We start from the raw sequence: 17608 nt of genomic DNA, 5'->3' as shown, positions 1-17608 counted from the left end.
ATTTCCTTTTAGAGGTAGGACACGTTTCACGCAATATATGCCAGCAAAACCTGCCACGTATGGCATCAAGGTTTGGTGGGTTTGTGACGCCAATAATTCGTATCCAATTACTGGACAAATTTATACTGGAAAAAATTCGACTGGAGGTGAAACTAATCAAGGTGAACGCATAGTAAAAGATTTGTGTTACCGATACAAAAATTCTGGACGAAACATAACAATGGATAATTTTTTCACAACTCTTCCACTAGCCCGTCTCCTGTTGTCTTGGAATTTATCATAAGTTGGTACTTTGAAAAAGTAGAAACAAGAAGTAGATACAAGAAATGCTGCCTTCGGCAGAGCGTGAGCCTGAATCGTCATTACACGGATTCAGTGCAGATCGTGTTACTATTTGTTCATATGTACCAAAAAAGAAAAAAAGCGTTATCTTGCTGTCAACAATGCATGACAACGATAATGTAAGTGGCCCAAAAAATAAACTTGAAATAATTCAGTTCTATAATACAACTAAAGGAGGCGTAGACAACATGGACAAAATAGTTTCTCACTATTCCACTAAACGCAGAACTTTGCGTTGGCCAGTAGCCTTCTTTTACAATATCCTAGACGTAGCTTGCCTAGCAACCTATATAATTTATACAGAGAATAATCCACAGAGTTCTACTGAAACCAGTAAGCGTAGAATTTTTCTACAAGACTTAGGGAAACAACTAGTGATGCCTGCAATTTCTGCTAGATCTAAAGTACCAAATGTATACCGAAATTTTTCATCAAGGTCAGGAATTGAGTGTATGTTAGGAAAACCTCTACCTACAGATTTAAGTAATACTGCAGAGTCATTACCACTTCGAGATTCTACTGGACGCCTCAAAATTGTTGGAAACTGCTACATTTGTATGTCTTTAGCGAAAAAGCGGCTAAGAAAGACACGAAAATCATGTAATGTTTGTAATCGTCCACTATGTAACGGACACTCAGTAAATATAAGTAAGTGTGGACAATGTGTTTAAAATGTAACTTTTATTTACGTTTCCATATCACTTTTATTATAAAAAAAACTAGACAGAGCTTCATAATTTACTAAACATTAGTGTTATCCGGGCGCCACGGGTGTGGACGTAATGGTGTAAAAACTTTGACAGGTAATTTTAATATATTATATGCATTTTTTCTTTGGTTTTTATTATAAATCTCTTCGTTCTAACTAATTTTAGGAATAACTAGAAGCTCGAATAAAAATATTTATACTATCGTCATTGATTCAGATTAAACAATTACCAAGGATACCCAGGTACCTGGGTATAGACACAAATGTTAAAGCATATTTTCAAAAAAGCGTAAATAAAACCAATGAGTACAATGTCACCTGATAATTTAGTAACTACTTAAAAATGTGTGTGGGTTATTTTTTCATGCGAATAAAAATTCCTACTCAGCAGTTTATATGTAAAACTGTGTAAATAACTTTATTTGATATTTTTAATATTCTGCAATCTGAAATAACTTAACCGTTGAAGTAATAAAACCAGTCAGTTAAAAAACATTTAAGATAAACTTTATAATTTTGGAATTATTTTACTGTTATCTAAAATTTTATTCAATTGACGATACTCTCAAACTGTTAAGCGGATTACAAGGAACGGGTGGGTTTTAGACGAATATTTAGTAAACTCCAACAGAATTAAACAGCATTATACAGAAATTATGTCATCAAAAAAATAAAAAAAGGCTTAACATAAGGAAGAGATTTTTAGTGATTTATGTCATTCATTTTTATAATATTGACTGATTATCTGTACAAAGTGAAGTGCAATTTTAATCACCAATAATTGTTTTAATATGGAATTTATTATAACTATGTACTTATAATTGTTGTCTAATGTTTTTTTGGAACTATTAGTCATAACAGAAATTTCATTCACATGGTCTTTTTATGTCTTTTTCTGTATCTGACAATTGTACAGGTAGATTAGAAAAAGTGATGTATAAGGATAAATGTACGAAACGTTTTCAATTAAAAGTATGGAGTAGAAATATTTTTTCTCTTCACTACTTCGATGAAGCTTGTTCGAAAAATCATTTGGATTTGTCGATTTTTATTTTTAGTTGCCCATTTTTTCAACAAAACGTTCTATATAGAGTGTATAGTGTAGGTACAGTAGCCAATACCAACTTTCTTATTTTAAAGGCATCCTCTATATCGTCCAGTGAGAACATTAGTGACGAAATTCCAAAATTCTCGGTTTTACTTATCTACTTCAAAGAATTCCATGTGTAGCATGCTACTAGCTGCATTACTGGCAAAACTTTAGTTCTACTACAAACTCTTCAGTGGCTGAAATCGTCTGTAATGCAGGTTGTTTTTATGTTGCCATTCTAACGCAATACTGACGAATCTTGCAGTGTGTCTCTGACAGCGAATCTGATAACGTGCATTAGTTTCATTGAGTAACGACATTATTTCAGTAAGTTGAATAACTTTTTTCATAAAATTACCGATGTAAGTCCCCAGGGAGACGTTTCCAGTTTTTACTATAAATTCAAATTAAACTGTTATAATTTTACAGTTTGTGAACTGCAAAAAAAAGGTATTGGTAATATCGAGTGCTATATTTGGCACGAAGGCGAAGGAAAGCGTGGTTCAATCGAAATCGGAACTTGTTTACTAAAATTCTTGGAAAAAAGGGCAACGGCTGCAGATTCTGACGAGTTGAAGATAATTCTTTACTCCGATAATTGCGGTGGGCAAGGAAAGAACAAATTTATTATTACAGTATTGTTGTATGCTATCACTACTTTCAAGATAAAGAGCATCACAGATAAATTTTGTGTTGCGGGTCATGGACAAAACGAAGGAGACTGCACACAGTCAGTGATTGAGAAAAGCATAAAACAATCATTGTGGGGTGGACCGATTTATGTATCAGCACACTATGCAGCGATAATTTCTGGTGCCAGACAAAGCTGTAGTCCTTTTAGAGCAGTGGTGCTCAGACTTTTATTGCATGGGATCTACCACATAAACTGCAAGCGTACGGAGATCGACTGCTATACCCTATTTTTAAACCAGGAGGAGTAATTCAAATTTACCGCGCCGCAATGTTTGTTTGTAATTGATCCAATCTCAATCAAGTTTACTTCACTGTTATGAAATTTGGACACTAATGGCATTTCATAGGTTAATTAAGTTATGTCGTCGATTTTTTGTGTTTTCTGCGTTATTCTTTCAATTTTTAGGTTTTTGTCTGCCTTTATATAAAAAACAGTTATCTTTAGAACTCTTTAGCGACATATTAGTATAATATAATATTTTTGGATTACCGTCGAAGGCCCATTGTGATCAACCAAAAAAGAAGATGTATGTGGTAACTCTTCTAGTGACTTTCTTGGGTGTGAATCTGTCTCTTTAGTTTACTCCTCCTGGTTTAAAATCAAAGCATAGTAAAAAAACAATTTTGAAAATAAAAAACTTTATTGCATATTTCTAGTCGATAAAAAGTTGTAACTTCAGAGAGTTGTAATTGAAGTCATGTTTTTCATATTAATTTTATTTGGATGTTAATGCATGGCACTGCATATCATCATTAATTAATTAATTAATTATAAGGAGGTTTAAATGATTTTTGTTAAATCTGTTAGGAAAGCCAGATCACGGAGCCATTTTTCGTTTTAAAGTAGATGAGTGTCTTCTCGTTCTTCTAAAAAAGAAATTATTTTGGGAAGTAGCTGCTGGAACCTATCTAAAAATTTTCCCCGGCTCATCCACCTCACATATGTATGCAGACGTAAATCAGTGTGGTCCAGAGAGTCGCTAGCTTCCAATTGCGCTTTAAAAAGGCGTCGTTGCAAGCTTTGCTCTCTGATTGAATTCGCAATTTTTGTTATCTTCACGATGTCGTCCATATTTAAAATTTTGAAATACAAAACTAGCTGGTGAATGATGCAATGAAATGAGAAAACGATGTAAAGTCATCGTTAGCTCGACATAATGCAACTAATCCATTGTTAACGCCAGTCATGGATGGTGCACCATCTGTTGTAATACACACGAGTTTGTAAATTGGTAGCTCGTATTGTTTCACAAAATTTATAAAAACGTTGTAAATATCTTCTCCGCGAGTTTTTTCTTACAGAGGCAGCATTGTTAACAATTCTTCTTTAGCCAACATGTGAGAAAATACCATCCGAATGAAAATACACAACTGGGCGGTATCAGTCATATCGGTTGACTTGTCAAATTGCAAAGAAGATTACATACACTTTATAATATCACTTTTAACTTGGCCTTCCAATTCCTTGCCCATGATTTCGATATGTCTAGTAACCGTTGAACGTGATAACTGGACTTCTTTGATGGCAGACATAACATCTGTTTTATTTTTGAAGTCCTCAAATAATACATTCGTAGCCTCAATGAATGCTTCCTTCACTACCGCTTCACCTTCAAATGGTTTTTTATGTTGTGCCAATATATAAGAAATTTTGAACGACGCAATTGTTGCAGCTACTGATTGTTTAACAGGCCTAGTAAACATTGATTGTTCCGTCTTCAAACTACTTTTCAAGTCTTGCTCTTTCCGTTTTCTAAACAAACTGTTTTGTCAAAATCATTTTCATAGTTTTTATGCAAAGTTTTATAACGCCGTTCTAAATTTCCGCGTTTGGGCAGAGCAACAGAAGACCGACAAACAAGACAAATACACTTATCTTTCACCATAGTGAACAGGAATTCTTCTTCTCACGCATTATTAAAATATGTTTTACTCTTTTTCGCGGCACTCATATCGAGTTTCAAATATTAATGTAAATAATATATTACTAAAACTTTTACTAGTAATAACTTAGTAATGAATGATTAATGCTTGACTAACAGCAATACAATGCCAATACAGCACACTCCCATTTTATAATTTATCTGTGAATGCTGATATTATGCCGAATCGGCATTATCGCAACTTTCGGGTGAAGAGATAGCATCATAATTATTTCAATAATGCACGTTTGGTGAGTCAGGACAGTACCCGTATTTTCTCCGTGAATCGCGATCGACTTCAAAAACTTTGTCGATCGACCAGTCGATCGCGATCGACTCTTTGAGCACCGCTGTTTTAGAGTGAGTGAATTGGATCATACTAAATTTGTTGACCTGAAACAATTAACAAAGAATGTGCTAACACCTTTGAATAAAAACAACGATAGTAAAAGCTTTAATTTTAATTTTATATCTACAGTTCTGGTCGAAAAAGAGCATCCCAAGACGTTCTTTTATAAAACTTTGTACAGCCAAGCTACATTTAAATCAGCTAGCATTCGCACAGCACGTCACACTACGAAACAAGCATCATCATCTATAGCAGACCATGAATGACATTTGCATATCCACAGCCGCTGCCGGTTTCTACGAGGAAGTTCGAGGATCTACAATCCCTTCTTTTAAATAAATCTATTCCTTCTGTCCATTCTAGATTCTTTCAACAATTGCGAAAAGAAAATAAATAATATTTTCCAATGATTTTTTAATTATTGCAGATATTTTCGGGATTAACTTTGAGTTTTATGTATTAAAATTTCCAATTAATATGATTATTTACATGCCGTGTGACTTTTATATTTTTTCATTAAAAAAATTAAAAGTTTGAATCTATGTGTCATTATTTTACCAACGAATTTTCAGTAGTAATATCCCTAGGACATTGATAACAGACGAGATAATTTCATGACAATCGAAAGCTCGTTCCTTGGTAACAGCACGAAGCCGAAGGCTAAGTCAACTTACCAAGCAACAAGCTTGAGAAATTTGTCATGAAATTATGAGGCATTCATCAATGTCCGAGGGATATTCGGCGGATAATTTTTCGAAAAAAAAAAAAAATCATAACTCAACATAACGAAACATTTATTTATTAAAAGTACAGGTAGTGAAAGTACAATTATTAAAATTTAAGTTACCATTAGATTCGTTGCTGTTCTCTACTATAGAAGATCTATTACCAGGCATAATATTTATAATCTTGTTGTGGTGTTCGTGACATTTTGAAATTTATTTGGATGAAGTTGTCAAACTCGATCGTGTTGTCATAGGGATTGAAAATTGCACTGAATGCAATTATCAGTCTAATGTTGACATGATTGGGTGAAATTGTTCCACATGACACAAAATGACGAAATTTGAATGGTTGTTAGAACAGTCGAAAAATAATAATATCAAAATAATTTACCTTTGTTATGCATTACTGACAAAACTAAAATTTAAAATTGTTAATTTTGTTTATTTGAACAGAAAATTACGACGTTGTATCGTAAACATGATTATTTAACTCTTACATCAAACAGAAATCAGTACGATATTCTGAACCGTAAAGTCGTCAAAAAATTAACAAGATTTCATAAAAACTTTAACTGCGGTTATCTCAGATGCATGTTTTTCGAGTTACGTGACAAATGTTAGACGGGGGTTTAGTTAGACCGTCCCTTATGTGAAAAACACAAAATTAATACGATTTATAAAATTATTTCAGTAGTTCTACTTTTATTATGTTTAATAAGTATAACAATATCATGTTTGTGATATAAAACTTCGACATTTCTTCTGTGTTAAACTACTACGAGTTCAGTTGAATTACCTTTATTAATGAGTAAGATCCAAAAGATCTAAAATTATTTTTAGAGTATTTTACAGATTACTAGAATTAACCCTTAAGTAATCGGGTACATGCAAATTACATGAACAGTCGGGTGGGGTCTGTAAGGTCCAGTTTTTATTTCAAAAAATACATTAGAAAATTAAATTCTTCATACAGAAGTTGCTGGCTTTAATCAAAAGCATAAGTCTCCTAGTTGAGTGCTTTGAAACGAGACTTTTCGATAAGCAATAAGAAAATAGCTATCGTTTCTTATGAATGACAAAAAATAACAAGAGTTAAACTATAATAATTTAATTTTAGTGATTTTTTAGATAGGCTTGTCTGTAGTTTCAATAAGGCAGTTCTTTTAATTACAAGTAAGTCAAAACATCACAAACCCTGGAATACCAAAGGTATCCGCATAACAGCCAAAGTATGCGTTCACTACTGTACATAAAGAAATTTACTACTAACTTCTTTGTCGCTAAATATATCTTCAAGTACAGAGGAGCCTATCTAAAACTTATCAAAATAGCTAAAAAAATATACTATGCTTATCGTCTGCAAAGCTCTAAAAATGTTGCAAGAAAAACTTGGTCCATAATAAACGATCTTCGAAATAAAACTAACACAGCTCAAACATTTTTTCTTCCTGAAAGTCTAAAAGAATACTTCGTTATTGTGAGTAAAAATATAACATCAACTAATTTGATTCAACAAGATCCTCTTTCCTTCCTTCCTAATTCAAAAAAGGTCTCTAATTCATTATTTATAATATAATAATCTGAACTGATGCAAACAATCAGTAGTATCAAAAACCAATCTTTCTGTAGTACCGATGGACTATCCATAAAATTTTTTTAAATCTCCCAAAAACTGTGTTGGAAGTTCTGGTCTCGCTAATTAACGATTTCTTTGAAATAGGTATATTTCCAAAGTGCCTAAAGAAACAGTCAGTAATATTCCTCTTCACATGAGTTGTGAAAAATCGAATTTCTGCAACTATAGACTTATTGCCTTACTACCGGTCCTGTCCAAAATTATTAAAAGACTTATAAAAGCCCCATTTATATCCTTTTTGGTTGAAAACAACATTTTTTTATCTAATAAATGTACCAATGATGAAAAGTTTTCTGTACTACATGAGGTCTATCAAGCACTAAATAATAATCTTTACTTACCACTTTTTTTTGTGACTATGTCAAAGCTTTTGATTGCGTAAATCACGACATTTTAATAAAAACAAAAACAAAAATTTCTACAGAATTCGCGTTATTTCTTTGAATTGGTTCCAATCTTACTTGAGGAAGAGGAAAGAACTAGTTAGAGCAAATGATACTGGCTCTAGTCACAAAAGCATTGTATGAGTAGTACCACAAGGTTCAGAATTGGGTCCCTTACTTTTCTTTATCTTTACAAATGACATCACTAACTTAAAAATTGATGGAACAATTTTTCTTTTGCTGATGATACCAGTATTACCTGGAGAAACTATAATATTGCATCTCTTCATGCAACTATAATTTCTGATCTACTTGGTCCGACTCTAATTTACTCTCTTTTAACGTGAATAAGACAGTAGCATTATCGTATAGAAGAGCTCTTCGACCCTTGTTAGACAGCAACCTTAACCCTTAACCCCAAAACATAGTACTTTTATTACTAATGCGAAAGATATGGTCTATTGGACCAGTATAGGTAAAAATGGAAATAAATAAAAAGCAAATGTAGCATTTGAAGAGAAAAGCAAAATATTAAAGGGTTTGTTAGGTATAAACGAGCAAAAAGAACTTATTCATACATAATACTTACATAAAACAAAATGTGTAATATAGAAAACAACATTATTAGGCTTAATTAGATAAACAAACATATGTATTTCTAGATAAAACAAAAAATATACTACAGCTGCCTACTAATTTTGAAGACAGGTATCGCAAACCTTTCTACTACACTCGAAACAAATAGCATTTGAGCAACGCACACATTTATAATTTGTCTTCCTCATTTTTGATGATAGACAAATGCTACACAATTTTCTTTTGGGAAGCTTATCAGCTGGAACATTGTCGCCGATATTCTCGACATGCACTTCGGGATTTATTCCCAAAAAAAATCTCTATCTGCTTTCTAAGGTATCGGGGAAGATTTGTTTCAAGTCATTGCCTTAGATGAGGCTGAATTAGTTCAAAGGCCAAATCTTTTACAAATTTAAAACGTGGAAGTAATTTATTATCTTTGTAACAAAGATAAAGGATGTAACTGTTGACTGAACTTATATTTATAAGTGTATAAAATACGGCTAAGGGCCAACGCCTTGACCGGCGGTTTGCACTATAATTGGCACACTTCATGTCTAAAACATTAACTCCCCATTTTGTACTGTTATAGTATCGAATTATTTCTGGTTTTTTCTAATTAATTGTCTTTCCTGTGATGCATAGAGGATAATAAAAGAACAGCTCTATTTTTTTCGGTACATATGATATCAAGGATATGTCATTGGAGAAACCCAAGAGTTTTGTACCAATTTCCCTACTTTTATTAGCCTGGAATTCTAAAGGAACTTTTCGCTTATTTTTTTTACTGTGCCCACATACGTGAGGTGGCGTTTCTGCAACTCTGTGACTAACTCTATTGAAGAAAAATAGTTGTCAGCAGTAATATTTCGGTTAGAGCCCTCTATTGGTTTGGATAGTCGAATGACACATAGAGCAGGCTTGGAAAGCTTCAGTTCTTCTTCTGAAAGTTCAACACCATCCGAATCTTTCTCTGAGTATATATATCCATTATAGAAATACGAGCTCTTAGCATCTGTCATGCACATTACTTTTATGCCGTATTTGGCAGGTTTACTGGGCATGTAAATTCGAAAACCACAGTGACCTCTAAATGGAAGTAGCATCTCATCCACAGTTACACAATCTGACAACGTGTATAGCCTCTGGCAATTAGTCACAAAATTATTAAAAATATTTGAAATACCCGCTGTTTTATCAGTTTTCTTCCGCTCTTCGCGATCCATGCTATTGTCAACTCTAAGACACGACAAAAGTATTTCAAATCTTTTCATTTGAATATGTTCACATTCCCTTCTACTTGCAAAAAATCGGTTCTGGAGTGTAAAGCATTCGACGGTTCATCTAATTTTAAAAGTTTGTGATCTGAATTCGATTCTTCGCTGCTAGAGGGTTCACTTTGCCGAATTACATAGTCGGGTTCTTCATCCGAATCATCTATAACATCTCTCATGTCCTCGTCACTCCCTTGCTCTGATAAATATAAATCTTGATCGTCAGCAAGTAGTAATCTTTGTATATTCTTTTCAAAATCTGGGTGAGCCAGATTTACTTCTTTATTACGGCCAGTTCCGCTAGGTCCTGCTCTATCCATTATTACTACAAAATTAAAAATTTTTAGAGTTATTATGTTTATTATACAAACAATATGAAATACCTTATTGTTTAACAGTACACAATCCATAACAAGTGGCCTCCTAGACCTATCCTCCTGGCCTATATATAAAAACACTGCAATTCGAAACACCTGGCTTACTAGACCTACACGTTTTGAAACTGTTACTACGACGTAAACACTAAAGCGATCGCTACGATACTGCAGAACTATGCTATGCTGGTTCTACACTATTAAGAAGGTATTTAAAAGGACAGTGCATGCGGCCTACACTGTTGCCGCCATTAGCAGACTATCCTTTCGCTGTGGTCCGTTAGACCAATGTTTCGGGTTAAGGGTTAAATAGTCCCTTCATATCGATTTGTTAAGTAAAAAACTAGCCTCAGCCTGCTACACAATAAGATCTGTTTCGAAGGAAATCAAATAAGCATCTTCTAAAATAACATGTTTTTCTTTGTTTGAATCTCATCTTCGATATGGCCTTTCTTTTTGGGGTTTTAGTACAGCTGCCCAATCTGATGTTATTTTTAAATTAGAAAAAAAGAGCAAGACGGTATTTTTTTGGCCTCAATTGAATAACACATTGCAGAAGCTATTTCAAAAATCACGGGATTTTAAATCTTCACTCTTTATATATTTTAGAAACTGTTTGCTTACATATTTTTCCAGCAAGACCTAATCATGACTACTCCACCAAAAATTCTACCTTTGATGTGTATTTACCGATCCCATCCACTTAGTTAGTAAAGAAATCTATATTATATTCGGCAAAAAAAATTATACAATCCTCTCCCTTTGCAAGTAAATCAACAACTTCTTTCCTTAAGTTCCGTAAATTGACAAAAGCCTATCTATCAGAAAGACCATATTATTTAATTAGTTTCTTAACGAATAACTAAGAAATTACAGTACGTTTAGGTAAAAGCAACTAAAGTATTTTCATAATATATATTTGGTTATCACAAGCAGCAACTTAAACTTATTAATTAGATCGTAAAGTTTTATTATGCAATTTGCAATTTATATAGTTAAATTTTGCAATGGATTTTATATTTTATTATCTATTTTAAAAATTTCTATCAAATTTTTTTATTATTTATTTTGTAATATTGACGATTTATGTAATTTTAGTAAATTTTAAATTTTTATTGTTGTTTTTTTTTATTTTTTGTAAGATTTGTCCATAAAATTGTATAATTTTCAGTGACAATAAAGCATATTTCTATTTCTAACCGTTGAAGACTCACTACCTCTATCAACACAAAATAGGCAAAAAAAATCATCTACAGGACACATTGAAACACTTGCCTTAGAATGTTTAAATATTTATTTTGCTTCCAAATAAACATTATTATTTTACATCCTGTATGATTTTACGATCTAAGATACAAGTAAAATTAAGATAATCCAACATTGCAACTTAAATTTTATTTGACGATTATTGTTAAACCAGCTGCTTCATCTTACTTAAGTGGCGTAAAAATTCAAGGAGCTATATCTTATCCTCGATAACAACTCTTCCTTAAGCAGTCAAAACACATAATTAGAAAAATTTTACCAATTAAATTGTGGTATTTAGGAAGTTAACGCTGTAATTTATTTTAAAATGATTGGTATTAAAGCAATTACCGCTCACCTAAAGATTTAGGTATAGTTAGATTTTGAAATGTGATAAGCTTTTAATCTTTTTATAAACTGATTAATTTACCAACTTGTAGATAGTTAAATCTTTAACATTAACTGTTAGTTATATAGCCAATCGTGAAGAAATTTTAGTAAATTAAATATAAATAAAAAATATTGGCTCAATAAATACTTTCTATCATTATCTAAGCTATAAAAAATAAATTTCTTGTTACCATTGGCGTGCCATATTAGGACACACCGTCTAACATAATGGCTTAAGAAGCTTCAGGGGCAATATATTAAAACGATAATGAGATAACTCAAAAACTCTTTTATAAAGAATACAAAAGCAGTCAAAGTTTTTACCAAATAAAATAATGTTTCAAGATTAGAGGTAAATAAAAATCATATGGTTAAAACTAAGAAGTTAAGATAAATATAACAGCGGTCGAGAGATACGGTCTTTGTCATATCTAAGAAAGAATTACTTATAAGTTATAAAGCCAAAAATAAGAAAGATAAGTTTTGATGAACTGGTAAATTCAAATGGCATCAATAACAAAAACTTAAATAGTAATGTGTAGGAGGCAGTCGTGTAGCAAATGGATGAAATATACTCTTAGAAACTCTATATAAACTTTTGGTATTTCTAATAAGAAAAGACTAATCTCATATTAAAACATAGTGACAAAAAAATACCAATTCGGTTTTAAGAAAGGTATATTCACAGTTAACCCTAGAGTACTAACGTACGTAAATTTTACATACCTACCTATTTTAATCTGACAGCTACTGAAAGAAAAATAAACGTGGCAATGCTTAGCTGAATGGGCTATGCTATCCTCACTTCATGGTCAATAAAACAAATTAATAGTCGCTTTGATTTTAGTTTGGGTTAGGCTTGTGATAACACTTTGTATGTAAAAGATACGTGTGGTTAGTATCCGCCTAAAAAGTTTTGTACGTAATTGTGACGTGTTGTTATTATTAATGTATAAATAAGATGTCTGCAATATCAAATGTTAATCTAAAGCGTCCTATTACTGAGGAAGAATTGGAGGAAATTATAAATAAATGTTACTTCAGTGATTTAAGTGATACAGAAGATGATCTAGAGGAGTTAGAAAATCCATTTGACAGCGACGATAGTATTGAAGATAGAGACTATGTAGGATCGTAGTCTCAGGACGAAGAAAATGTCTTCACAAAACTAGCTAACACCTGGGTAGATACACCAGCAGAAACTCACAAAGAAATAAGAAATACATGCTCTCATAAAAGAATTAAAATTACGCAGCAGCTGTCATCAGAATCAACATATACTGTGATCACCGTATTGAAAAAAAAAATCGTCTGTTATAATATGGGATAAACAATCTTTAGTAGGTAAAAACGGTTATAAGTGAAGTAATTTACCAATAAATGATGGAGGTCGTACAGTCGCATTCAGAAATATCGTTTATATCCGTCCAGGTCCAACCAACTTAGCTAAAGATGCTATAGAACCTATAGATGTTTTTAATTTATTTTTTACAGATCAGATTCTGGACGAAGTTTTGCTACGTACAAAGGAAAAATTGCAGAGTTACACGAGAAGTACCAAACAAAAAAAGGTACTGTTTTAGAAACGACATTACTTGAACTGAAAGCACTGTTAGGTTTGTTATTTTTATCTGCGGTTTTAAAAATAATTACCTCTCAGCTGACGTTTTGTTTGATAGCACTTATTGTGGCCATAGACATAAAGCAACGATGAGTAAAGAAAGATTTAACTTTGTGATCAATTCTTTACGATTTGATAAATTCTTGATAAGAGAAGAATGTAAAAAAGAAAGTAGTTTTGCTCCAATATCTAAAATTTGGAAAAGTATTGAAAACTGTGTCAAAAATTCTAAAGCTAGTTCATATGTGACAATCGACGAAAAACTCCTAGGATTTCGTGGCAGGTGTCCATTTGTGCTCGGTGCTCGATAACAAAACTGGAAAGTGCGGTTCAAGTATGTTTGTGTACGATGAAAACATGACTTTATTATCCTATAAACCTGAGAAAAATAAGACAGTTCTTCTACTTTCAACTATGCATTTTTCTGGAAACATTAATCATGAAACAACAAAACCCGAAATAATCCATACATATAATTCAACTAAAGGGGCTGTAGATACGTTTGACCAAATGTCTCAGAACATTTGCTGTAATAAAAAGACTAGACGGTGGCCGTTATGTATATTTAACAATATGATGAATATTGCAGGTGTAAACGCTTTTGTAATCTACCATCACAATGCAACTAAAAACAAACAGGATTATCAAGATTAAATTTTATGCTGAAATTTCATGAACAATTAACGAAGCTGTGGCAACAAATAGGACTCTTTTTACCATTTTAGCAGTACCAACTTTATCAAGAAGTCTCATAGAGAGCCTTTCCATGCTTTTAAATTTACCGTATGTTGCTGAAGACCGCCGAGGTCTCCAAGGGAAAGGAAAACAGACTTACTGTAGTTTATGCTCTACAGCAAAGAAACGATTGACTACCAACAAATACTACCAAATGTTACAAGTGTGGGAGTGCCTTGTGTGAAGAGCATCAAATAAAAATGTGTATGGAATGTGTATATCAATAGAAGATTATTGTTTCTATATTTGTAATGTTTATTATATGCACAGGTTTATCATGTACATATTATTACAATATTCTGTTCTATGTCAAAAGTATCTATTTTATGTTGTTTATGTTTGGATTATTAATATTTCCATGTTTTTTATTTGTATCCTTCCTAAATAAACTTGTCTTGAAATTAAACCATTTTGTTTTAATTAGATATGAAATAAAAAGAAAATATATATAATAATATAATAACGGATTTATTACGGCTGTCGCCGCTTCTCCGCCCCCAATTTCGATTTTTTTCTGTCATATGTAGTTGCCTCTTCTAAGTCTCTTGCCGCCATTGCTTCATCAACATCGTTGCGCCAACTTCTTCGTGGTCTTCCTCTCTTTCTTCTTTCAGGAGGGATCCATTCCAGTACTCTTCTAGGCCATCTGTACTCTGACATTCTTTTAACATGTCCGAACCAGATTAATTGTTTTCTTTCTATGTCATGATTGATATTTCGCTCCATTTTGATTTCGTTTCTTATTTGTTCGTTTCTAACTCTCTCCAGCTTCGATCTACCACAGCTTCATCTCAGATAATCCATTTCTGTCGTCATAGGTTTGTTTCTATTAGCTTTGGTGACGACCCATACTTCAGAACCGTAAAGTGTAATACTTTAGACTATACTACCGTAAATGTGTTTTTTGGCTTCTCGTCGAATTGTTTTTTGCCAGAGAAGAGAGTTTAAGGCACGGGTCGCGGCTCTTAAACCAAAATGGTTTAATTTTAAGAGAAGTTTATTAAGGAACGATACAAATAAAAAACATTGAAATATTAATAATCCAAACATAAATAAAAAGAAAATACTAGACCTAAATTAGTGAGTACGTAAAATTTACGGATGGTAAAGAAACTTTAGTATTCTAGGGTTAATCAGACTTTCGCAGTTAAACAAATAATTCAAAATAATTGCGAAGAGTGCAAGTCTGGCGCTGCATGTGCTTTTTGAGAATTTTAGACAGGCGAGTAGTGGATAAATACTCCCATTCATTCTCGGTTTAAGACTGCTTTAGCGATGTGACCTTACCCATGCAAGTCATGGCTATCTGCCAACTTTCTAAGGAGAAGAAGAAATATATCATCTCGCAAGCTTTTTACCAAATACCGATATATCCTTCCAAATATCCAATCCTCGTAAAACTAACGCAAAAGAAAAATTGTTGAGAAGAAAATGTAAAATAACCCCAATTAAATTTTATAAAAAAGATTAACATAGAGCAAAACAACGAAGAAGGCAGGAATAACCATGGCAAACTATAAACAAACTATTTACGCAAGTACACAAACAATCTAGCTCTTTCTGCTCATGTCGGAGTATTTGGGTGCGATACCTTAAAAAATCATAATATAGAAGCTGTTTGTATTATCTTTAAAATTAAAATGAATTGGGCGCCATTCCTTAATAGTTTATACTTGTAAGAAAACGAGCTCAGACACAGATATAAAATGAAAAATTTAAAACAAAGTTAACCTTTACTATTTTGTAATTTTGTAAGGAACATAAAGTTCTTAAAAGATTCTACGTTAAAAAGTTAAGTCATCCCAAAAAAGAAATAAACAAACTGTGTTTACGGTATTAAATTACACACGAAAAGTGCTTATACGAAACTAAAATTTAAAGCCTATCGTAAGAAAACAAACATTTTATATCTTGGGATTAGATTATGAATGAGAAATATAAAATATATACTACTACTACTACTACTACTATCGGTTCACAGCGTTCTCCGACGCCTTCCGACTCCTAACCGCCATTCTTCTCTATTTAACCATAGGCCTGGTGGGATTTCTCTTTCCTCTAGTTCTTTTTCAATTCCCTCTCTCCAGCTTTTTCTCGGCCTTCCTCTTTTTCTTTTTCCTTGTGGTGTCCACGTCAAAATCGGTTTCGGAATCCTGTCATCTGGCATTCTCTGTACATGGCCGTACCATATTAACTGTTTTATTTTTATGTCATCAACTATTGTATGCTTGACTCCCATCATTTCTCGTATTCTCTCATTTGGTATCCGATCTCTTCATGATTTGCTTGCTGCTCTTCTCCAGAAGTCCATTTCTGTTGCTAGTAACAGTTTCTCTGTTCTTTGTTTCATTAGCCAAACTTCACTGCCTATGTGATTACACTTTTAAGTATGGTGTTGTATATGACTTGTTTGTTCGCTTTAGATATTGTTTGGTCCCACAGAATGCCGTTCATCATGGATATGGCTTTTCTACCCTGTATGTTTCTGTCTTTTATAGCAGCATCGAGTGTTCAATCTTGACTAATCTTCATACCCAGGTACTTGTATTTATCACAGTGTCTAATTTTTACCCCATCGTGTAATATAATGGATTGCTTTGTCCCTCCAATACACATGGTTTCAGTTTTCTTAATATTGACTTCGAGACCCCATTTGTTATATTCTTCTACTAGTTTCCGAGTCATGTAACTCAAGTCGTCATGATCCTGAGCATTCAGTATTTGCTCTTATAGGTGTACAGTGTAGTCTCGTCGTTGAGGGGATTCCCATGCCATTACATTTTCTTTTCCACAGCTTGAGTGCTTGTTCCAGATATATAAATATATACTTTATCCCAAAATTTAGAAATTTGTTAACATAAAAAAATACGTTTGTATATTAGGTAGAATGTAGATATTTATTGTATTTAAAAGATTAATAATAAATAACTTTACTGTTATTTAGTTCATAGCCAATCTTTACTGTCCAATAAAAAAAATATAAAATGGGTACAACCTGAGTTATCCCAATGCTTGTGTGGCGGGTAGAAATTATATAATTTTTTTTTTTCATCTAGGTACTTAGCCTGACAGAAACGTTAAATCTATCGCAGCAGAAACATAATATCCACCATAAAAATATATAGGATTGGACAGCTAAGCAAACGGGATATTCTTGAAATTGTTTGTTTTATATAAACTAGAAATATAGGTAACCTCGGGCCAATAAACATGGCTTTAGCAACTATTGTTGCTCCCGGTAAAAGACTAAAATAAATATTTATTTAAAAATGTATAAGAGAAAAAGAAATTTTTGGCTTACCTCGCCAAGAGACCACTTAAACAAAATGTTGGTCCTGTTGGTTGGACGGATAGATGGCGTGAGCAACATTTTTTTGAATATTTACGAGTACTAGTAAGTAAAATATTAAAGTTTTATAAAACTTTTGAAACGGTTCCAGTAGGAGGAAAACTTAATAATTTGATGCAAATAATTAAACATATAAGAATTAATATAATTTGTATAAGTGAGTTGAGACAGCCTTAATCAGAAACTTGTAATCAG

This window comes from Diabrotica undecimpunctata, chromosome 6 (genome assembly GCF_040954645.1).
Source record: "Diabrotica undecimpunctata isolate CICGRU chromosome 6, icDiaUnde3, whole genome shotgun sequence".
NCBI classification, from domain to species: Eukaryota; Metazoa; Arthropoda; class Insecta; order Coleoptera; family Chrysomelidae; genus Diabrotica; species Diabrotica undecimpunctata.
Note: the sequence above shows the minus strand (reverse complement) of the source record.